The sequence below is a fragment of the Chinchilla lanigera genome, unplaced genomic scaffold, assembly GCF_000276665.1.
Source record: "Chinchilla lanigera isolate Chin_1 unplaced genomic scaffold, ChiLan1.0 scaffold00012, whole genome shotgun sequence".
Taxonomy (NCBI): Eukaryota; Metazoa; Chordata; class Mammalia; order Rodentia; family Chinchillidae; genus Chinchilla; species Chinchilla lanigera.
Genome location: NW_004955413.1, coordinates 12,653,126 through 12,677,199, shown reverse-complemented (window position 1 = coordinate 12,677,199; position 24,074 = coordinate 12,653,126). Strand labels below are relative to the sequence as shown.

The window sequence follows — 24,074 nt, the reverse complement described above, 5'->3', positions numbered from 1 at the left end:
TACAACTGTTGCTCACTAATACTAATGCAAACATTGAAAAGAGGAAATGGAGACACACAGAAGTTCAGTAACTCACTTGTCATAGAGCCAGGTTGTGCGCGTGTGCGTCCACGCATGCGTAATTTTAGCCAAAGCAATCTACCAGTCTGTCTGTCACAGAGTCTCCAAGAAACTTGGGGTCACACAGTCGGCCTAACAGAGAATCTACATTCCACATGGACAACAAGCCCGAAATACTCAAACCATGAACCATGTATAGGCAGCCTAAAACCACGGGCGGAGGCAAGAGTTCTAGCATTGTCTTGCATCGTACACTCATCATACACTTCAACAATCTATTGTATATTCTGAAAAAAAAAGCTAGAGGAAAGGATTTTGAATGTTTTTACCACAGGAAAGTGATAACTATATGAGACAGATGTTTACCCAGATTTGACCATTACACAATGTGTACAGGTACTGAAACATCTAAATGACAAGAAAAACGTAGACTCTCAGACCTATGTCAGACCAACGGAATCGGGATCTAACATACACAAAGGTCCTAGATGACTTGTGTACCCATTCCCTGCCCCAGTCCACGGAATCTATGGGATCAAACTTAAAGCTTGTAATGGTTGATTCATTATGCCAACTTGAGAAGTTTAAAAGTTTAAGTGACTCAGCAGGGGGCCAGGGGCCTCACTTTGTAAACATCCTTATCCTGTGCAAGAAGAGGGCAGGGAGATGGTGCGGATGTAAAGGACCCACCCTAAGGCGGACAGCCAGCATACAATGCAAGGGAGGGAGACAGGCTTGCTCACCTCCTTTTTGCTCTTGTTGCTTTTGCTGTTTTCCACCGCCATGACCAGTTGCCGCTGTGCCATGCCACCCTGCCTGGTACCCACCTGATTATAGACTGAAACTGCCACAAACTGTGAGCTAAATAAACCTTTCCTCCCTTAATTTTGAGCGTTGGGCATTTTGTCCCAGCAAGAAAGTAACTAAGACAAAGCTAACTTCTGAGGTTCACCCCAGATCCATCAAAAGAAGACAGAACCTGAAAGAAGAAGTAGCCAAAACATTCCCCACCAGTTTCAGGTGGGAAAGATACCTCCATACCTATTTTGTACAATGGAAGACCCAAATAGATACACCTAAACCATGCTGTGAACAGGCATGTGGAAAATATAAAAACAAACCATTTGTGTGCTTGCCCTGAAAAACATGTACTCTACTTGCAGGTAGAGAAGACAGCTGAGCCCCACTCATCACTTGGCAAGGTAGCGGTCAGGAGCTCTGGTTTCTAGCTCTGCCTCTGATAGTTACCTTGCAAATTCAATCTCTTTACCTTCCTCATTTGCAAAATAGGTATAAAAAATCCCCACTTGCTTCATGGTGCTACACAAGGCATCAAATGAGATAATTTATGCACAAGCACCTTGCAAACAGTGAAGTATTATACAAATATAAATAAAGCAAACACCTTAGGCAGGTTTGCAGTCTGAGTAATGATCACAGAAACTCTTGATACATCAGAGCTAGTCACCAAGTCCTACTTTCCTTTAGGTCTGCAGGCAAATTAAAAGAAATGGAGACAGGCCTGCCAAATATGCATTCACTCAACAAACACTCACTTGCTGAGTACTTAGTCTGTGGCAGACTGTTCTAGATGCTAGGAACAGACCAATAAACAAAACAGTTGTATTAGCTAATAAAGGTCAAGGGGCAACAAACGCTATGTACAAAAATAGCACAAAGTAATGAGACAGAGAATGAAGAAGATGGGGAAGGGTAGCTGTGTTTAAAGAGTCATGACAACATCTACGATGAGTGATATTTGAATACAGATTGAGTGAAGGAATTCTGGGCCAAGAGCATTCCGAGCAGGGAAACAAAGCACGAAGGCCTTAAGGCACACATGTGCCAAGTCCACTCATAATGAATAAATGAGTGGACCACAGAACTGATGTCCAGCTCCTACAACATACAAACAACATGAAAATAACATGATGAAAAACAAGGCATTAAAACCCCCATGTAGATATAAGCAGGTGAGGGAAACAGCCCAAAAGAATTCATGAGACAAAGGTGTATTCTCGTACTGTGTGCCATGCTTTGGGATTTACTAGAAGACTTTGGAGTACAACACTGAATACCATCCAAATCCTTTCAAGCGCCGTAGAAGACCTTATTAAAATAAAGGGTCAAACTACATTTACAGGATTTTTTTTTTTTTTAAAGAAACTGCCACTTAAAAATCATACCAAATTCATCAAAAGCATCAACCTCCTCTGAAGAGGGGGAGGCCCCTGCTCTGGGAGAAGCAGGGCAGCACATCCCCCACAGTAGCAGCAGTAACTGGGTAGCAACTGTGGTCCACGTATTTATTTTTTTGTCTGGTTCCCTTTCTTGACTGTATGATCAGTACATTTGAGCCCTATGTGCATAAACTTTTTCAACACCTCCATATTCACAGAACATAACATGCAGGAGACATTTAATAAAGAATTTTAGGATGGCTGGATGGAGGTCCTGCCATAGTGTTCAAAAAAAAGCATACCACAATATTTTGTGTCTCATTCCTGTCCCAGTAGAACAATGTGTTGTTTTATTTGTTTTAAGTAAAATTTAATTTTAGAATGGATTTAGATTTACAGAAGAGTTACAGAGGTGGTACAGAGTCCCCCTTATTACTACCATTTTATATTAGTATGGTGCATTCCCTACAATCAAGGCACAAGCACCAGTACACCATTAGCAACCTAAGTCCACACTTATTTAGATTTCCTTGGTTTTACTCAGTATTCAGCCCCATTCAGGATACTACGTTTGTCATACCTCCACAGACCCCTGTTAGATGTGAGAGCTCCTTAGATTTTCCTTATTTCAGTGACTTAGACAGTTCTGAAAGCCCCTGTCAGATTTAAGGTCTCTCAGTTAGGGTCTGTCCAGTGTTCTCATCAGTTGCCTGGGGTTATGGGTTTGAGGAAGAAGATCGCACACATCATACCAATGGTACATACTATCAACACAATCTACTACTGTTGATACTGACCTTGAGCACTTGGCAGAGGTGCGATTTACCCAGAGTTTCTACTGTAAGTTTATCTCTTTTCACCACTTTCCAGATGGTTCTGGTGTTCCACCCTGAAGGAGTGGGGAGTTACAATCCACCTTGTAGAGTGGAGTTAACCACATAAATTCTCTGAAAACTTTTAGATGAGATTTGTCTCTTTTCCACTTTTAAATTTTCAATACTTTATATCAGTAGACACAAAGATACTCATTTTATACTGAAGTTTATAATGTTTATAAACCTTCTTAGTTTTGTTGTTCAAATGGTTCCAGCTGTTGGCTATTGGACCTGCTTTTGGTTGCTTCCCGTATATCTTTTCTTCCTGCAAATCCATAATCTCATGCATGCTAGGCAGGTACTACACCTCTAGTACTACTTTCTGTATCAAGTGGAGTTTTCATATTTTAAGCATTTACTTCCTGGGACTATGAGATACTCAAGGGTGACAACCAAATTAAGGAATTTGACCTCATCAAAACTGAAATACGTTCCACTTAGGAATAATAAAAAATATGAACAGCTTTACACCCACCAGTTTAATCACTTGGCCAAAATGGATCAATTCCTTGAAAGACATAACCATCACTCATAAAGGGAAGTAAATAGTCTGAATAGGCCTATATCTATTGAAGAAATTATTTAATTTAAATTTGTTATTTATGGAAATAATAACAATGATCCCTCTTTCATTTGTGATATGGGTAATTTATATCTTCTCTTTTCTTGGTTAGTCAAGCTCAAGATTTACCAACTTTATTGATCTTTTCAAAGTAGTAGCATTTAGTTTTTATTTTTTCTCTAATGTTTTAGTTTCCAATTTCACTGTTTTTATTTCTATTTCCTTTCCTTCATCTGCTTTAAGCTTACATTGCTCTTCTTTCTGTACTTTCCTGATGTGAAAGCTTACATTATTCCTTTTGGAAAACTCTCTTTTTCTCATATATGTATCCAATACTATAATTTCCCTCTATGCACTGCTTTTGTACCATGCTACAAACTATGCTACTTTGGACAATTTTCATTTAGTTCAAGATACATTAAATTTTCTCCTCAGACTTCTTTGACGATGTGTGGTTTAATTTCTAAACATCTGGGGATTTTTCAGCCATCTCTCTGTTACTGATTTCTAGTGTTACTTATCACACTGTGAGAGAATATTTTGTATACTTTCTATCAAGTTTGTTAGGTGAGCTTTATGAGCTAGAATGTGGCCTTCTTAATTAATGATCTCCATAAACTTGACTATGTAATCAGCTGTTGCTAGATGGAGTTTTCAGTAAATGTCAATTTAATCATGTTGAAGAACGGTGCTATTCACATCAACCATGTCCTTTTGTTATTCTGTCTGCTAGAGCTATCATTTACTGAAAGAGGGTTTTCAAAATCTCCAACTATATTTGTCTATTTCTTTTTTCAGTAGAATCAGATTTTGCCTAACATATTTTAAGGCTCTGTTGCTAGGTACAGATGTAGTTAGAATTGTTAAGTCTTCTGGAAGAAATAACTCCTTTATCATTAAATAATACCTTCTCTAATCCCTGATAATGCTGCTTTATCTGAAGTCTGCTTTGTCTGAAATTAATATAGTTACTCCTGACTGTGAGCTTGTTGTATCTTTCTCTGTCTCTACTTTTAAGTTTTTGAGTCTTTATAGTTAAAGTGGGTCTCTTAACGATAACATAGGCCTGGCATGGTGGCACACGCCTGTAATCCCAGCACTTGGGAAGCTGAGGCAGGAGTATCGTCGTGAGTTCGAGACCAGCCTGAGCTACAAAGTGAGCTCAAGGCCAGCCTGAACTGCATAGCGAGACCCTGTCTCAAAAAGACAAAAAAAAAGAAAACAGATAACATAAAGGAATTGCTTTTATTTATTATCTCTTCCCTTAACTTATACATGTACTTGGATCATTAATGTTTATAGTGATTACTGATTTCATTAAAATAATAACTACCATACTTATAACTATGATATTTGTTTCATGTGTTCTTTATTTTTATGCCTCTTTCTGCCTTCTCTGGCTTTCACTGAGCATCCTGTAAGACTCCACTTTTTATATATCTATTGTAGTATCTCATACTTCCACTATACTTCTCATCCTATCTATTATACTTCTTTTGCACAGTTTTTGTGAGGGCCCTATATATGTTAAACTAATCTAACTCCACCTTCAAATAATGCTATACCACTACACAGGTGCTGCAGATACTTTTTAACTAAGTATTTCTAAATCTGTTTTCCTATCTTTTAAAACACTGCTGTCCTTCCTTCCACTTATTCACAGGATATAATCACACAATAAATTGTTATACTATTACTTTAAGTAGATATACTTTAGATCAATTAATTTTTTATTCATTTATGTTTTTCTTTAATGCTCTTCCTTTTTATGTAGAGCACAGCTTTTAATCTGTAACATTTTCTTTCTCTCTAGAAGAACTTCTTTTAACACTTCTTACAGGACAGGAATTCAAGTAGTGAATTCTACCAATTTTTGAAGGGTAATTTCATTGGATATATATTTCTAAGTTACCGGGATTTTTTTCCTTTAAACATTTTCAAGGAGCTCACTCCACTCTCTTTGCTGATGTGATTTTTGTTGAGAAGTCCATTATAGTTACTTCCTTTCTCTCCTGTCAGTAAGTTCTTTTTCTCTAGCTTTTCCCAAGATTTCCTACTTGTCTTTGATGTTCTTCTTTTTGAATATGATATGACCAGGTGCATGTTCCCTCATCTCAGTCCTACTTCACATTCTTTGAACCTCCTGGGTCTATGGTGTAATGTCTGCTATTAATTTTGGAAAGTCCATCCCATTATTTCCTCCAGTATGCTGTCACTCTATTTTCCAATCCCACACATGCTACAATTTTTGAAACCCTCTCAGAATTTTGGGTTGTCATGTTTTATGTTCCCCTATCATTTTTTCCTCATTATATTTTGGTTTAGCAGTTTCAACTTACCTATCTTCATGGTCACTGATTTTTTTTCACATAAGCCTTCTGGGGAACAATCTAGATCTAAACTATAACAATAGTAGTTACCTTAGATTCTGCCAGAGAATTCCAACATCTATGTCATATCTGAATCTGGTTCTGCTTGTTTTGTCTCTGTAGAATGTATTTTTACTGTCTTTTAGCATCCATTATTTTTGTTGGAAGCCATGCATGATGTACTAGGTAACTGAAATAAACATGCCTTGAGTGTGAGGTTTTATGTCAGTCTGGCTAAGAGTTGTGCTACGTTTAATGTCTGCTGTATCCTATGGCTTATATCTAGATGTCCCCCAAGGCCTCATGTGCTTTATAGGTGGGGCTTTAGGGAGAGGACTGGATCATGGGCTTGTGATACTGGATCATGAGAATATGATACTAGATTCATCTGCTGATTGGTTTAGCATAGTTCTGGGTATGGATGATGAACTTACTGAAGAGAAAAGACCCATCCTGGGTGTGAGTGGTACCAACCAATAGGCTTGTAGCCTGGATGGGATAAAAAGGGGAAAAAAGAAGGAAATCTCACTGCTTCTTGCCTGCAATCCCATGGGCTGTTTCTCTTCTGCCATGTTCCCCTACCTTGGTGCCAGCCAACTACGGACAAAACCTCTACAAACTGTGAGCTAAAATAACCTTTCCTCCTTTAACTTGTGGGTGTCAGGTATTGTGTCTTAGCAACACAAAAGGAAGAAAGATACTACAGTCGTAGTTATTACAGTCTTTAGATTGCTATAATATCCTTGTTAGTCTACCCCATTTGCACTGGGCTTCCCTAAAACTCCACCTCAGAGGTAGCCTCTTGACTCTATCCTCTGTACTATACTGGAGCCATGTTGGCTTGGTAGTAATGGATGAGGGAGAAAATTTATTCTACAATGTTAGGACTAAATCTCAGTCCCTTAGTGGGTCTGCAAACATAGGCCATGAGTTTCACAAATGTTTTACAGTTTTCTTCCCTCATTTTAATGAGACTGGAAGACCAGTGGGAAAATGCTTTTATCCCAAGTGAGAAGAGATCTGGTTACGTCTTCTGCCCTGCATAGGGGGTTTGGTTAAGCAGAACATTTTGGGAATGTTTCATAATCATAACCTTACACTTCCCTGCCAGAGCCCGGAAAGGACCTTTCTTAGCTTTTCACTTCATTTTGAGAATCTAGTGGAGTTCCCAGAGGTTAAATCCCACAAAAGTGTGGAGGCCATACTTAAACTCCAAAAACTATCAATATCACCATGTAATGTGTTCCTACTAATTTTTGGCAACAGCAACTTCTACTCCAGGTAAGCAGATTTCTGTTGTGACTCTTAGGAGTCAACCATCTCTGTAGACTGAGTGGTAGCAACTTGTCATACAACCTTGGTTCTATGATGCCTATGAGACGTCACTCATTTTTTGTCCTTTTTTTTTTTCATACCAGGAGAGGAACTAAGGACCTTGTACTTGCCAGGAAGACGCTTGTGCCCCTGAGCTATATCCGTGGCCCAGTCACTGATTCTTTGATTATTCATCTCTTTCTTGCTCTGAGAACAGAAGTGAGATTTCTAAGATCTTTACTCATCAAAACTGAAACTAGAAGTCCTTAAGTAGCCAAGTAAGCTTTTACTGTCTAGAAATAAAGTGTGGATTGAAATGAGACTATATATGGTAGATAAGGTATTCTGGATATATTCCAAGCAAGTATTATGGTCAACAAGAATTGGAAAGGTACAAAGGGATCCACATTAGATAGACTAATACAAAAATACTTCATGGAACAGGTGGGATTTGTTAAAGACCTTGAAGAAAAGATAAAATATAAAGATGAGCGGGCATATGGAACAACCTTATCATCACATAAAACACCAAAAAACCAAAGGATAAGGCACACTGTCAAACAATAAGAAATGCATACAGCCAAGAAATCTGTGTCGGGGGAGTGGGTATGAACATATGCTTTAATGTGTGTTACTGTAAATGTCCCTTATTTAAAACACTACGGAGTGAACTTGCAGGAACAATTTGGGCTCCGTCTTTCACGGGCAACACAAGATCAGATCACATGAAATCAGTGCTTTGGGTTGCTGAGTTTACTGTCTGTGCAGGCTGTGTTAAGAAAGGATAATAGTGTGTACATAATTCAGGCATGTAGGCACCAGCTATTTCTTTAAATTCAGAGAAAAGAGCTAGGTTTAATTACATAAAATACATTAGAAAGTACATTAGTGCTACTACTGCTACTGTCGATAGAACAATAGATTTTTCCAGTGGGACTAAGTAGGCCCACATTTTTGTTATACTTCTCATTTTAATATTGCTTCTCTTGCCCCTCTGCTAAAACAAAATTACCTTAGAGAAATAAATGCTACCCTACAAATTACCAACACCATTGAGCACTATTGACTCTCCTCAGAGTTCATGTAAATCCAACATTAACCAAGCTTACTCCTGCTCAGCTTGAGGGGAGAGCCTTATGAGAAACCATCTCACAATTAAAATAAGATATCCATTTAGGATACATTCGTTCCTCTGTACTCACAGTTTCGATGAAAACACTAAACTAGAAGATGAAAGGAGTGGGAAAGTCAAAAGTAACACTTTACATAGACAAGTCTTCAACTGTGATTAGTTGAAGTCAAAATTAATAATAAATTTACAGTATTGTATAAAATCTTATTTTTTTATTTTCCTAATTTGAAATCTTCAGCACAATACTTTTCTTGCGGTCTGAAGCTACTCAAAGCTTTTCTAAGGCCCATAATTACAAGTCTCCATGGTACAGTTTCATTAAAAACTTTCATTAAACAACAGCTGCCCTTGTATATGGTCCTCTAATCAATTTGGTCAAACAGAATGACTTCTAATCAGCTGTTGATAAAAATAGAAGATGAAATTTTAATTCTAAAAGATTAACCACAAACTCAAGACAGTCTTCAAAATCCATCTAGCTCTATTCTCCAGTGGATTTAATGACTATTCAGCAACTCATTACTAAATAGAACAAGATGAACATTTTCCAGTTCATTAAAGAAATGTACTATGTATTTTTGCATTGTCCTCATGATTCGTTACAGGGAGTCTTAATTACAAGATAATGGATAATGGTTATTAAATGCAGACTGCGGTAATGAAGCTCTATTCATTTGCGAACCTCAGAGACTGCAAAGAGAGGAAAATAAAATTACTAGCTTCAAAAGATTAACGGATCAAATTATTATTCAATTTTGAAAATCTCATTCAGACTTCATAGAAACAAGAAGAGATTAAAAACTAGTATTAAGACCAAAGTAGTACATTTAAAAAAAATAATATCTTAAGGCTATTACCGTATAATAAGCTTCAGATGTGATTATTAGAAAAACATATAGCTAACAATGGGAAAACACACATTTTTATTTCCTGAACAAATCTTATTTATGATATAGGAAGTTACTGGTAAAGATCTTTAAAAGAGCTTTGGTGAACATGGAAGATATGTTCTCCTATGCTACAAAAGAACAGCACAATGGAAGGTATTATTAGCGTTTTATACTTTACTAATAAAAAATAGGATTTAGAATCAACGGCTGCTTGAGAAAGCTTGTCATTAAGTGGAGTTCATGCCAGCCCTATAATAAGAGCTTCTGGGCACATTATTCATTAGCCCCATGTTTTCTATGGCTCTCTAAGAAATTACCGATTAAAGTTAGCAAGGGAGTTTTGTATGGTAGCTCTGACACTAATTTATATGTACTTGCAATTTGCAATGAGAGACTGGTTTTTTTTTTAATAAATAGAGTGTACAAAAAAAGAAAGCCCAAATTAAAAGAGAGTCTTCACATTTTATATTCTTGGAGTGAGACATAAAGATCCAGTTTCCTGACTGAAGAACTGGCCAGAGTAAAAAAAAGAAGCCAAAAAGAAAGAAATAAAAACACCCTACATAGGTATCAAGGTGGCACTACTTAATCTGGAATGAATTATTCCACAAAGATATGCTTACATGAGCCAGGGACAACAGTGCCCGCGTGAGAAAGGGGAAAGAGAAAGAAGAAAAACATAAGGAGGAAAGTAAACCAAAAAAAAAATAGCACCTGCTTTTTCTAATTCTTCCCTTCAATATAAATAGGGAGTTATGGAAATACCTTTCCATGGGTCTAGCACATTATATGATCAAAGCAACAGGGCATCATAACGAAGCAGTGAGTTCTGTTCGAAAAGAATTGCAACCAGAAAGTAATCACCACTTTAGGGTTAGAAAACATCTTTGATACCCCAAGAATAATATTAGCTCATGAGAAACAAATTCTTGAAGTTGCCTTCCCCTAAATAAAAATAAAGCTGTGCCCATTAAAATAATGTAAAGTAGTGTGTGTCCAATGAAGCACAAAGGAAGGAGTCTGACTCTTTAACCTTTGGTAATTAACGGTAACGTTACTAGGACGATGTTCTAAACAATGACGCCAACAGCTGAAAAATAGGTGGCAGAATCTTGACACGTACAAGAGCCCTTGAGTTACATCTTACATGACAGACGTTTCCTTTCACTTTTAAAATTCACGTTGTTCAAAATGAATTTCTGAACTGTAATAATGGTAGAAATGTTATTAATCAAAGCAAATAACTTCTACTTGACAGTGTTCAATTTTTCAAACAAAACAAGTTTTCATTTTGTTTTGACTAATCTGGAAAAAGAAAAATATTTAATGTAAGTATTTACAAAGCCTTTCTGTCTGCATTTGGAGCCAAGAATCAAAAGGGAAAAACCTCAAGATGTCTCCTAAACCTAGCTCTCTACACTTCCTCTCATTTTTAACATTGTATTAGTTCTCTAAAAAGTATTTGAAAAAATCTACAAATAATTAATAGTTCAAATACGGGCTCCCAGAAGTGATGCTACACTTCTTCATTCTCGTCCCTCTCCCTCCCTTTCCACTTTCTGCACAAGGCCATCGAGGAGGAAGAGTAACAAGTACGTGCGCCCTAGAAGATCTACAGTCGTAAAGAAGGACCTCATGATCACATAGTGGTGTGTGCTGCATAACTTTGTGATTATGCTAAAAACCTCCGAAGTATATTCCTTAAAGGGTGAACATCATTAACTGTGAATTATGCATCTCAATTTACAAAATTAAAAACAAAATACCAAAAGGGAGTGAGCTCACAAGGGAGAAAGGAAAGGAACAAGCTACTTAGTAAAATGAACTTTAAGCAAAATTATCTGACAACCTGCAAGGATATTCATCATCTGTACCTTTACCCCTTTTCCTGAAGTCAGACTTTACAGCTGATCCTGGTCTTTTGTGTAAGGTTCCTATTAGGCTCCAAATATGACATCCATAATATAGGCCCCCTCTGGAATTACCAGAATGCAGCCCATCATTGATCTAACCGCATGTGGGTACCCTACATTGATACAAGTATTTATTGATGATGCTATACTCAGTAGACAGGGTAGGCAACTGAAGAGTTTTCACGTGCAAGCATTATGCTACCTAAAAACTCACTTTTAAAGACAGATACTTCAAGATATTTATAATTATTGCTTCTGAAAAGGGCTTTTAAAAAAGTGGTACTAACATAAGAGAAATGTAACTCCCAACCTGCTACAGGTCAGATGTGCCACGTTCGCGTCTCTCAAATTTCGAAGAATGAATTCCAAGGCACGAGGGGGTTGAAGAGTAGGAGAGGTTTATTGAGAGATAGCTACTGAGAGACAGGATGGTCTTGGAGTGGCCACCAAGGCTCCTTGTCAGGGGTAATTTATACAGCAGAGTCACAATATGGGTACAATGTGGGTCAAACTACAATCAACCTTTAGAATTACAAGTGTAGCTGCTCAGCTAATATTGATCTGATTGGGAAATGAGTCACACAGCAAGGGCACATGGAAAGAACAGACATTTTAGAGAAGAGATGGGTCCAGATGCTCTGGTCACCTACCTGAGTGATTCATGCCTATCTGGACTTCCCAAACCAGGTGGTGCTAATTACAGTATAACTTCCCACTTACTGTTTATCCCCGGAGGCATGTAGGCCTGCCCACTGCACCTTTATCTAGAGGCCTGGCCTTCTACAGATGCGCCTGCAGCCATAATTCTGATGTCTTTATTTTTGTGCTGACTTTCTTGAGAGCCCCGGTCCCACTCTGGCCATATATTAATTTCTATCTAACCTAGCAGCCTATAATAGCATCAACATCAGAAACTTCACACTGCACAGTGAGAGAATTTTTGCTAAAGGATCTTTTAGGACCAGCTCAGGGATGCTAGCTGGGAGTTGCTAGTTTTCTCTGAACCGGGGACTGTTCTGTCTCACTCTGCGGTCACTTGTCATACAGGGCGGCAGAGCACTTTCAATGTGCTTTGTTCCAACTGGGATCGTTGCAAATGTAAAACACACATGGGGTTTGAAGATTTGGTACAAAAAATATATTATAAAATATCTGAAGATCTATAAGTCGATTATACTCTGAAGTGACAGATTACAGATTTATTGGGTTAAGTAAAATATATTATCATCATTTCACCAGTTTCTTTTTACTTGATTAATACAGCTACTAAAAATCTTTAAATTGCACACATATTAGAAAGCATTCATCTAGGGCTTCAAATACCTAAAATGAGACACCTAAATATGTAATTGCTCTATGAAGGCTAAAGATTTGATATCTTTTTAGGACAATATCATGTAAATGTTGGCCTAGAAATTATTGAGAATAGAAGTTTAATTTTCTCTAGACACAAAGTTAGGCCCCTGATGACAGCATCTGACTATTCTCTCTCCTCCAAACTCTAGGCTCTGCCCCTAAATTTGAATACCTCACATTGCAAAAGGAAAGTTCTGTGATGAACTCCACCAACCCTCCAGAGAAATCAGAGAAGGTCTGTTTAGGGAAACTGCAAGCACATCCCTAGAACACCTACTCACAGACAGCAGAGGACATCTAGTGAACACAATTTCCTCTATCTTGAACATTTTCAGTGACTTTAATGCCACTTATAGATCAGCACACGGAAAAAGTGCCCCACTGGCTTACCTCTTACTCCTGTTCTGCATCTAGCCTGGCTTTCAGTTTTCAAACGTACAGGAATAATCTAAAACTCCACCTATCAACTCAGGCCTGTGTGTGACTCGGGCTCACATCTCCATGCCCAGCCCAATCACTCTTTCCCAAACCTTCCACACCAATTCCACTAAAATGCACTGAGCACTCTCCATTGCTCATGGTCTTATAGAAAGTGGGGCACGGAAGGCAGGGCACACACGAGACTTTCCTTACCAGACTCTGCCCTGTTAGAGAAGATGCTGCCTTAGTTATGTACATTATCTATGATTTCTTTTCGTCTGACCACCTGATTTAGGAACATACTGTTACCTATCTCCATCGTATCCCTTTGTGCTTTTCAGAGAGCCAGTGGCTCTCCTAAAAAAGAAAAAAAAAACAAGTGAGATTCATGGCAACTAGGCCAGTACTTTATGGTCAAAAGAAAATGACAGAACTATCCACAGATGTTGTTATTACACAGATGTAATAGTTTGGATAAAATATTAGAATATTTTAGAATCAATGTCAAATAAACCCAATTATCTATAAATCGATGCCAAAACCTCAAAATCTAAATTCTTTTCCTTTTTGGTCATGAAGCTGAACTTACGGATGTGGGGATTTACTATGTTAGGCAAACATCCTCCACTGACATGGTAGTTTTAAAGTCATCTTATCTCAAAATGACACAACCATATCTAACACATTTTTTCCCTTTCACTTTTGTGGTGAGGGAAGCAGGAGATGGCGCCTCAGTAGAAGGTAAAATATGATTTGGTTTCACTATACTTTGGCCAAGAAGAGTAAAATGAAGAAACATTTTAACAAAATAACTAGTAAGATATGCTTTAAACAACTGAATGATTGGGCTTTCTATTGTCACTAGCAAGTTTGGAATATATAGTATATATTAGCATTAAAAGTCAGGTATGCTTGTGTGGAATCTATTAACTTGGGAGAAAATTACTCAAATTGAAGAAATAGCTGCTTAAAATGGATTTAGAAATACATTTTACTGAACAAAGCAAGCTAGAAAATTAGGCTACTTTATCAGGATTAGAAAGTGCTATGAATTTTAAACACAAAGCTTTTAAAAACAATGCAGAACATATTTGAGATTATCCTACCTCAATGTCATCATAAATCTTTTTTCCTCCAACAATGGAGGATAAGTAGGTAGAGCTACTTTTCGCAGTGACCTGCCTTTCATAAAAGAAGTTGTGTTCATTTTCCTGTGGGGAGTTTTATCTCTGGACGATTGTTTCACTGTGCCTGGAGAACTCCAGTGTTTCCCATTAGCAGATCTACAGATGGGGGGCTTCAGAAGTCTCTGAACGGAAAGCCTTTACCATGGGGAGGGCTCCTGTTGGCCGTCTGGGTTTCCGCAGTTACCACATCCGACCACTTACAAGGATAATGCAGCTTCTCACCTTTTCTTTGCGAACAATCTTCAAGTTAAGATTCCTTCTTTATCTTTCCACACGTCATGCCTTCATTTTTATCTCTATTCCTTTTCACTCAGCTACCACCAGAGACCTTGATTCCTCAACAAAAGAAGTACAGGCTGGCAAAGAAGAAAGTTCCCATGAAAGAGCCCAGAAAACCTCATGTAGGGGTAAAGGGTATAATCAGAAGGGAGATCACCGTAAACTTTTGCCAAGTCCTGTGGTATCTCACTGGAATGGGAGCGTTCACAAATTCCTGCAGATACAGGAGGTGAGAGGAAAAGAGGGGGAAAGAAGGCTGTGAACTGGAAAGGGAAAATGGTCCTGACCTGTACATTGTAAAAGTCATGAACATTGAATGTGCGTGCAAGCTGGATTTACTGTGCATGTGAACTAGGACTCATTCAGGATCTCCCTAGATATCACACAATTTTTTCCAAGGCACCAGCTTGCCCGTGCGTGTGTGTGTGTGTGTGTGTGTGTGTGTGTGTGTGTTTTCCTCACAGAAGAAGGGGTAGTGGCTCCCTTCCTAAAACTAGAAAATAGAAATGATATACAACCATACAGTAATCATGTGTATTTCAAAAAAATACCTTACACTACATACTTAACACAGAGGTTTTATCTGTCTTTCACAGAACTTCCTACTACAAAACTAATAGGTTGATTCGAAGGCCATTTATTTTGGGGAGATGTCCACCCAGCAGAAAACAGAATACAGTTTTTGTAACATGTATACTATCGGTGGGGCTTCTTACTTATCTTCTTACTAAAGCTGCATCTGAACTCTCTGATACATATTTAATGTTTTTAATATGACCTGGATAATTGCTTTGAGTGTAGCATTCATTTCCTCCCCTAAACTACATGTCAGAGTCCTCTATGTCATAAGATGTAATTTCTCCCATGTATTTCAGGGGAGTTGTTAAATGTCAAAATCCAAAGTGAATACATGGATAACTTAAAATATAAAACCTAGTCAAGAAAAAATTTCAGCTGTTAAGTTTATTACTGAAATGGGAAATGAGATTCACAGTGATAACCTATAAAGTAGAAAGACATTTGGAAAACTGGTGAGAGCAGAGGGTGTTAATGTGTACTAAAGACCCATTGGACTTCTGGCACAAATATCACAGGTTTACTCTTGAGAAGATTTTTTTTTTTGGTTGACCTGGACTACTATTTTTATATTGACTATGTGAAAACTAAAGATTATAAGAATTCTTAAATGTGAGCATTTGAAAAATGTTGTCTTGGTTACTTTTCTTTGTTGCTGAGACAAAATATCCAACGTCCGAAGTTAAGTAAGGAAACGTTTATCTAGCTCACAGTTTGTAGAGGTTTCAGTCCATACTTGGCTGGCTCCAAGGCAGAGTGGCACATGGCAGAGGGCAACAGTTCATGGTGGTGAAAAACAGCAAATGCAGCAAGAGCAGAAAAGGGAGGGGGCAAGCCTCTTTTCCTCCCTTCTACTGTAGCAAACTATCCACTCCAGGGGCAGGTGTAGCACTCACACCCATAATCCCAGCACTGAACTATGGATCAATCAAAAATCTAGAAGCCCGCCCATGACTGAATGAGGATTTGGGGGGATATGCAGACACAAACCCAAACACGTTGTAAGATGGATAGAAAAAAAAAAAAAATTGGTTTGACTTGAGATTTTCAGCTGCTTAAAGAATAAAACCCTAGGCTTTTCATTCTCCAGGATCTGAAGGTAACCTACCATTGTGCTGTTTTCTCCTGCTAGTCACAAAAGCTTCACAGCTGTAGTCAATATTGGGGATGATGACCACGCTATAACAGCAGTCAGGGTAGTGGTAATCAAAGTAGAACAAGTCTTTTTGAAGAACTACTTGGTGCTTGGTTCCCCTTACACACTTAACATATCTACTCCCATTTAATCCTCAAAGTACCTTGGAAGAGGGGTTAAGGATTTAGCTCAGCAGCAAAAGTGCCTGCCTTGCAAGTGCAAGGTCGTGAGTTCAGTTCCTGATACCAGAGAAAAACCAAAAAAAAAAAAAAAAAAAGTACCTTGGAAGGCAGGTATTCTCATAGCCTCCATTTTCCAATGAAGTACCAAAGTTCAGAGAATGAAAAACTCATCTAAGACAATAGCATATTGTTGTCACGAATGGAAATGATTCCGGGTTTAACTCAAAGCCCAGGCTTGTAACTACTACACACTTCTGCCTCCTAAACCAAACTAGCTATTACTTTGGAGAAATGCCCTCTGCATTACCAACTTTGTACTCTGCATCTCTTTCTGCCTGTCAAAAATCCTACCTACCGCAGTGCAACTGTTTCCTTCGGTAGGAAATGGCACTGCCATTGTTTTCTTCCTATTTGAAACATAAACATGAAGACCAGAGCTGTAGCAGGTATCTTACAACCATGAGGGAAGAAAATAAAGTCAAGAGAATTAAAAAAGCCACAACTCTGACATGGATGAACCAGCAGTAGTGACTGCAGTGACTGCCTCCATCTCTGGGCTCCGCGCTATATAATACTTTAAAAATTCCTTAGCTAATTAAGTCACTGTTGTCAAGTTCTGTGCTATTTCCTGTTACACTCAATCCCAAATTATGCACAGTTCCTGGACTATTTGCTTGTGCTCTGCTGACCTAGAAATCCAATGGTACACTCCATCTGTTAACTTCCGCGGGGCACCACACCCTGCCATCATCGCTGGGTTGTCAACCCACACAGTCTGCTCTGCTGCACTGGACACTTCCAGACGTGCCTACCCAGAACCCTAACTCCCCAATTCATTTACATTAGTAAATCAGAAAATCAACTGCATAAAATGTGGAACTGTTGGGAACTGTTAGGAAGAGCTGAAAGTTAGAAGCCACAAAGTAGTAGGATTTCTGTTGGAGAATAACCATCTGAGAGAGTAGGGAAAGAGGTATCTACACATGAATCTAACTGTTAAAGAACACAAAGGAACAGCACTACCAATGAACAAGACTACATGGACTCTGGCAGTAGTAGAAAATGAAGAAAGAAACTAAGCACAAGTCTGCAAAAGCTAACTGGAGCGACACTGGCACCGGATGAGCTGAGAGGTTTCTCTATGGCCTGAACCTCAGTTCCCACCCTGGGGATCTACACAGTCTTAGAAGGACACCGTCACCGCATTCACCGTCATAGTATTATCCATCTAGCTAGCCCAGGGCCCTGCTGATAGCACACACTTACCAAATACTTACAGAATTGAAATGAATTAAAAACTAGGCACTAACAGGTAAAGTTCCTGATTTGTTTTCCTGATTTTAGCCCTAGTTTCAGTCAATCTAATTGAAAAAAAAATTTTCAGTAAATTTCTTGTGCTTCCCTTTTTTCTTCCCCCAGCTATTTATTTAGCCAGAAGCATTAACACTAATCTCAGTAGGCAACTTCTCAACTCACTGGATTTTTTACCTCCGTCTTGCACTAGGGATTGAATTCAGGACCTTTGTGTTTAGCTTCATCCCCAGCCCTTTCTAAGTTTTTATTATGACACAGAGTCTAATTAAATCTGCTAACTCACCACAGCTGGGCTCGAATCTCCTCCTTTAGCCTGAGATTACAGCATGCACCACCACACCTGGCTTGGATTTCTTTTTATTTAAATGTTTTCTCGAAGTCCACATCTAATTCTCTTTGTCTATCAGCTAATTCTCTACAAGTAATACTGCACCGTGACTGAACACACTGCTTTCTCCACACAGATATAAATGTTAACACACTAAAGCTTGAGGATCTAACAGCAGAATCTCAGACATCGGCCACAGGAACAAGGAGGGAGCGGTATTTTTAAAAGACTGGAAGAGAAGTTTTTCTCAAATTGTACCGCTTGCTCCTGCATGCTTATGCTCCTATAGTTGTGTTCATTATAACCCTTTCTGCTTAAAAATTTATACTTGCACAGAGCATAATCTTTTATGTCTACGTGGCCCGATACTAGTAAGTATTCACTTACTCCACTCTTTGGTTTAATATTAATAATGACACATGAGAGAAACTTTGCCAGACTTAAAATGTTTTGTATGACACGCTTAAAGAAAAATACACAAGTTTCCTTTTTCCCTCACACTTTTGGGGGTCTCTTCTAAATGCATGTGCATAAGGAACGTTTTGCAGGGGTACCTACACTGTAATACTGTAGTACAGGGCACCTATACTAATACAGTGTTCCCCAAAGTTGTATGACCATGAAACCCCTTGTCAAGAAGATTCTCTCTGAGACAGCGTTCAACAGAACCCAATTTGGAAACCAGAGTTCCAGCAGAAAATACTCCCAAAACACTCTCTTTCTTTACTTGGTGTCAGGCAAGCTGGTCTCTACAGTCAACTTTTTAGTTTTTTGTTTTGTTTTGTTTGTCTTTTTGAGACAAGGTCTCACTATGCAGTTCAGGCTGGCCTTGAGCTCACTTTGTAGCCCAGGCTGGTCTCTAACTCACAACAATCCTCCTGCCTCAGCCTCCCAAGTGCTGGGATTACAGGCGTGGGCCACCACACCTGTCTAACTTTTTAGTTCTGGCACTACTTTTCCAGTACCCCAAATCATCAGTTATGATGACTAATGAAAAAGTGTTTTGAAGTTGGCTGCACAAAAGAAAGAAAATTAATCTTTTAAACTTCTAAACTATCTTTTAGCAAAATTTAATTTGAATTCTATTGGGCATGAAACCAAAACCTCAGTTGCTGCTTCTTCTTTGTCCAGTTATTCAGACAATAATTCTTAAAATAGATTTACATTAGGTTATCAAAGTTTTCTAACCCTTTGCCCCAAGAAGCACATATGCACAGATGATCTGTATAAATCAATACTTTCTAATGTCCAAGGCACCTCTGTCTTGATTTACAGGATTTTCTTTCATGCTTAAAAAAATTTAAAAAGCATACTCCACCCTAATTTTTGAAATAAGAATATAACAAAGAAGGAAAACCCTATTAAGTCACTGGTCATCACCGTACAAAGGATACTCTGGCAAATAACCCCTTGTTTTATAAAACTGATTATACAGTTTCGTAAGTTAAAGTGACCACCTTAAAAATGTAGGGCGATGGCCAGTCCTTTTCTCTCATATCAGAAAACACCAATATGGACTCCCTTTTTCCTCTTCTTTTTTTTTTTAAATGCAATTACAAAAATATACAGTTGTGGTATTTACTTTTTTTTTTTTTGTCTTTTTGAGACAGGGTCTCGCTATGCAATTCAGGCTGGCCTTGAGCTCACTTTGTAGCCCAGGCTGCATTGAATTTGCAATGATCCTCCTGTCTCAGCCTCTTGAGTGCTGGGATTACAGGCATACGCCACCACACCCGGTTACAAGTAATATTTTATTAAGGGTTCCAACAAGCTGAGTCTATTTCTTTTTGCTAGCATCAGACTCATTTATTTATAAGTCCTTATCAAGTTAATTATCATATGCACAAGCTAAGAGCCAGACTAACTGGCCAAAAAACATTTAAAAAACGTAAGATAATTATATTAAATCAAGGTACACTTTTAAATACACTGTCTATGCTGGATTACAGTAACATTTTTTCTAAATTTGTAAGTTAAAAAAAAAGATGTGATGGGGGCCATGGTTGTTAGGAAATGCCTAAAGCGTTTTTAATTTTGTTTTATTTTGCTTTTTTCAGGGGTTCCCTTTGTCTATGTAAAGTTTCTGTGCGACTTCTTTGTGCTTTTCATTTTTTTCCTCATCTATTTGTATTCCGAATACTTGGTTTTAGCTTCGAACAATCTGTATATATTAAGCTGCTGGCTGACTACATGGGCCAATTACATTTTTCTACCTTTAATTATTAAATTGAGCAGTTTAATAATGCAATTCTCCAGTCTAGAAGTGGATTATATTCTGTAAGTTTGTAAATTCATGGTTGGCTGGAAATTAAAATGTTATGTCTCCAGATTTCATGTGGTAGTTAAGTCCCAGGCCAGCCCAGAATAGCACATTTTATCCTTATTAAGCCTAACGTATTATCCTACCAGCCTCCGTAAGTGTTTTGCATAACAAGGTTTTCTGAGGGTACAGCAAGGCCAGGCCACACCTCACTGTCCGTCTCCACAACGCAGCACACCGTTGGGGAAGGGCTGGCTTTGAGGTGTAACACCAGAACCAATTAAAATCTGGACAAGGGCACTCAAGATGGAGAGGCAGGAAAGGGCAGGTGCCCAGGTTTCAGCAAATGGTACGGAATTATGGAAGCTGGAAGCTTCTCAGACGCGAACAATTCGGAGGACTTCTGACCTGCTATGAGCTAAGTTTTGTCATTCCTTCCTCCTGACCATTCCCCACTGGCCACATTCACCTGTTTTTCTTCCACCAGCCTCACACTCCTACTTCCCTTTCCACTGCCACTTCGAGGCTGCTTTTACCAGGCATCTTGGCCACCACCCTAGAGAGAAATTCAGTCTAGGAGCTTCTCCCTGTCTAACGGAAGAAGTCAACCCTCAGCCACATAGGCAAAATGAGCAAAAGGATTCTCAAGTTGTTTTCCTCATTCTGAACTCATTTGTTATGGATGGAATCCCCAGGGTATCAAAATATGACTTTATTTGAAAACAGGGTCACTGATGATATAATACAGTTAAAATAAAGTCATACTGAGGTGAGTGGGCCCCTGACCCAATACAGCTAGTGTTCTTCTCCAAAGAACACCACATGAACAGACAGAAACACACACAGGGAGAACATCATGAGAACATGAAGGCCAAGATCAAATGCCAAAGATGGCCAGCAAACCCCCAAAAGCCAAGAGAAAGACATGGGACAGATTCTCCCCTACAGCCCTCAGAAATAACTAACCCTGCTCATGCCTTGAACTCAGAACCCCAGCCTCCAGAACTGTGCACAAATAAATTCCTATTGTTTAAGACACCTAGTTTGCGGTGATAAGGAGTAGGGAGTAAGGTGGGTCTTGCAGTGTTCACACATTGTGGTGAGGTCAGAAGGAATCCAAACTTAACTCTCTGGGGTATGGTACTACACCGCTGGGGCAAGGTTTGGGACTAAGGAAAGGATGAAACGAGGACTGGGGATGGAGCTCAGTGGTCGGGTGCTTGCCTAGCACGCACAAGGCCCCGGGGTCCATTCTCATCAGAGAGGGGACAAGGGGGAGAATGAAACAGGGCATAGCCAAAAAATCACACAGATTTTAAGTACTCTCACCACACATACACACACACACACACACACAGCCATTATTTGCAGAGCTGGGTCTTTTAATTAGCTTGACCTAGTAATTACGTCACAGTGTATATCAAATCACACTGTATTCACTGAATATATAAGATTTTTCTCCAAATCAAAATTAAAGGGGTGGGGAGAAAAAGGAAAATCCTACAGGACAGCTCCGAGAACCCAGAGCATTCCTAAGGTCTTTGCTAAAGTTCTTGCTAGTTCCAGATCACATTTAACTCAAGATTGCACACACTGGGTCCCACCTGGTACCTTCTACATTTGTGATTTCTCTGGCAAACAATTTAGAGTCGAAGAATAAAAATGATGGTTACAAACCACCTGCAACCATTATCCCAGTTTTATTTAATTGGACTGTATTGGGGCACTGAGGAAAGTAATGTTTTGTTTGAAAAGTCCATACCAGGACTTCCCTTCTGACCTCCCAAAGCACTTGAACTCTCACAAAGTCTCCAGGAAAATACTTGCTTCTCTAGCACTCCAGCATGTCTGACTCACTCTAAGGAGCAGGAAACAGAGCATTCAGTCTTGATCTCTTCCCAGTTCATTATGTTGCCCTCTTTAGAAAATTATTCTTCTAACACCATTTCCTTTATTCTTGTCCTTCCTCCACTGCAATTCCTCTCTTTTCATGCTGTTAGTTACTACTATCTACCAGACATAAAATTCAGGCAGGTCTTTCAGTAACTGGTGGGGTCCAATAATTCTACTGTTACTAAAATACTGAACATCTTTAAGTGCATCCATCACATCATACAAAACTATGGCTTCACAAGCGACTGTGTCTCTGCTACTCAGTATGAGTCTCTTTCCAGTCTTGGTGCAAAGTGCTCTTTTCTCACATTCATTTGTCTTGAATAACAAACTGAACTTTCCCACCCCAGCCCTGAAGAAAGAACTGAGGAAACCAGTTAGCGGAAAGGGCTGGATTTAACAGAGAAGTATATTCAATTATAAGGAAGAAACTGATCATCTCCTGGGAGTCTGGATTTTTTAAAAGCAAGGCAGCAAGAGGCAGTATCAGCTCTGCCTGGGTATGTGCTGAGGGAGAGAAAATGAAATGAGAAATGCACTTCAAAAATAACTCCAGCAGAAAAAATATATTTAATAACCACTCAATTTAGGAAATATAAACTATAATGAAAATGCTTCAAAGTGGCTTTAAGGGTTTTTATTTTATTTTTCTGAAAAGCATTATAATATTGAATGCTGTAAAATAAGACTGCAGAGAAAAGCAGAGAACCCTGGCTTTTGAATTTTCTCAGTCATCTCATCCACATTTCTGGTAAAAACCTCAACATCTGACAGATGCAACTATAGGTATCGTTATAAACTCTAAGGTAACTTACATGCTTTTCCTTTTTATTAAAAAATAAACAGGCATATTTTAATTATTCACTAGAATGTTAATATCAAACCAGTGTGATAGCAGCTAATATTCTACAAACAGCTTTTTACTAGCTTTGTGACACGGATGATCTAAATTCTTTCCAATTTCATTGACTATTCAGTGCCTTTCTGTTGTCCCTGCCCAATTTAGCAGCTTCTTAACACAGGAAACTTACTTTCGATGCCTCAGTTGGTGATATATTTTTTACAGGCAGCATCTAGTACACTCATACTTGCATTGCCAGCAAGCAAACCATCACTCTGATAATCCAAGCAAAGGCATGAATTTCTTTTTTCTCTAAAATCCCTGAAACAATTGTAGTAGTTCTTCATTTTGATTTACACACTTTGTTCTGCTAATGCTTCTATACTAAAAAAGCAGTGCATTTTACCTTCCTAGCCTTCTCAGATTTCCTTTAAAAATGTTAATTTTTTTTCCCTTGTTAAAAGAACAGAGAAATTCTACAATGGCGGCGGGGGTACATTCTGTAATAGATTAGTAACAGAATGAACAGGTGAAAGTTTTAGAAAGGGAAGTAGAGGCTATGGCTCCTGGGATGGAGAAAATCCTTGTTTCTCTTAAATTCCCCATCCTGACAAATCTGTCAGTCCTGCTCTCTCCCTTGCCCTCTCCGCACAAAGTTATTCCTAAGCACTATTAGTTCTGCCCCCTGCTCGTCCCACAGCCATCTGCTCCTCTCTCCCCACCACACTGCCTCTGCTCCACTCCCTCTCCTGGCCCCTCAGATTGCTAATCACAGCGCCCTCCTGGGAGCTGGGTCCAGCAAGCACACTGGGTTCCCATGGGTTCTACCCCTGAGATAATCCAACCACTATACCACTACTACAAAGCGTCTGGGGTAAGTGTGGATGCCATAATCATCTTTGTCCCCAGTGTCTGACAATGGCAGACAGTCCATCAGCCCCAAAGAGTGAATGAGTAAAGGGATGGATTACCCAATTCAGTCTACTGCTCAGTCCTTAGACAGGAAAC

The 24,074-nt window shown here is 38.9% G+C and overlaps 1 protein-coding gene across 2 annotated transcripts in view; it reads right to left on the bottom strand.

The window, feature by feature from the left end:
• Positions 1-24,074, bottom strand: part of Dera (deoxyribose-phosphate aldolase (putative)) — a 111,645-nt gene that overhangs the window by 5,786 nt on the left and 81,785 nt on the right. The gene's annotated exons all lie outside the window — the stretch shown is intronic.